Source organism: Hipposideros armiger, unplaced genomic scaffold, assembly GCF_001890085.2.
Source record: "Hipposideros armiger isolate ML-2016 unplaced genomic scaffold, ASM189008v1 scaffold_1412, whole genome shotgun sequence".
NCBI classification, from domain to species: Eukaryota; Metazoa; Chordata; class Mammalia; order Chiroptera; family Hipposideridae; genus Hipposideros; species Hipposideros armiger.
The window spans coordinates 157881-158912 of NW_017732762.1; the positions used below are offsets into that span (position 1 = coordinate 157881).

General features: G+C 45.3%; 1 long non-coding RNA gene across 1 annotated transcript in view; it reads right to left on the minus strand.

The window, feature by feature from the left end:
* LOC109377457 (uncharacterized) overlaps nt 1-1026 on the minus strand; it is a 9386-nt gene extending 8360 nt beyond the window's left edge. Inside the window, exons 1-2 of the long non-coding RNA XR_002122875.1 lie at nt 924-1026; nt 658-774 (exon numbers count right to left, since the gene is read on the minus strand). This is a non-coding gene — a long non-coding RNA (uncharacterized LOC109377457). The remainder of the gene's footprint in view (nt 1-657; nt 775-923) is intronic.
* Between the last annotated feature and the right edge of the window lie 6 nt (nt 1027-1032).

Here is a 1032-nt window from a genome sequence, read left to right on the forward strand (position 1 = left end):
AAGCTTTAACTGTTCAATTTGTTTATAGTAATTTAGCTTTGTAACTTTTGAGGAATTATTAGTCCAACTTTTAAGTCCTCCTGGCTGAAGATAGTGAAGATTAATTAAAATAAAAATCTTTTAATGATTTCTAAATTCACACAGCTATATAAGTATAAGAGAAATTTAAGTTCTATGTCTGGGTCAATGCAAGGCAAAAACATATTACACAGGAAGGACAACATTGCAGATAGAGGGCACCCTGAGAGTAAAAAACCCTGGGAATTAACCAAAATTCCAGGGACAACTCCAGATTTAAGCTATGAAATTGATGGAGCTCATGTAGAGATCTCAAAGGAACCAGGTATTGTCTGTCCAGGTGGAATGAATAGAAAATTGATTAAGGTATATCTAACAGGGTGAGAGGGTGGTATGGCAGGCTCAGGGAGGGGTAGAGAGATCTGAGGGGCTGCATGGCTGGGGAGGGGCTGTGATCCAGCCTCCTCTTTTTTCCCCCTCTGCACTCTCAGGAGCCCTTTGTGACTTAACCAGCTCTGTGATGCGGGACTAAGACTCTAGTACCCCAGCCACTGCCAGTGCTTGCTCAGTTGCCTGAGGGCAGCAGTGTGATTCAGACAATGGGGAATCCTTTCCTTTGTCTGAAAACTGTTATTGTACCTGGTTGAGCTGCACTTTCACTCCTTGGATGATTGATACCATCTTCACCATCCTGTTAGGAGGGGGGCTCTCTCTCGTTACTTATCCTCTTCAGCAGGGAACCATCCTCGCCACCATCTACGAACCACAGAAACATCAAGGAGGGTAAGGAACCCTTGGCCCAAACCCAACAGAGATGACCTTTATCCTTATTTTATTTCAATTTTCTCTAAATCACTCAGAGAGTCTCCTGAGATGGGGATTCTCAGGAAAGAATAGAACCTCACCCTTCTAGGAACAAGGCAGGCTGGCCAGGGTTTAGAGCGGGCACGGGGATTTCTAGCTGAGCAGCTCAGACCAGGAGTCCAGGTGTGGTGCAGGGCTCCAGGGCACAGG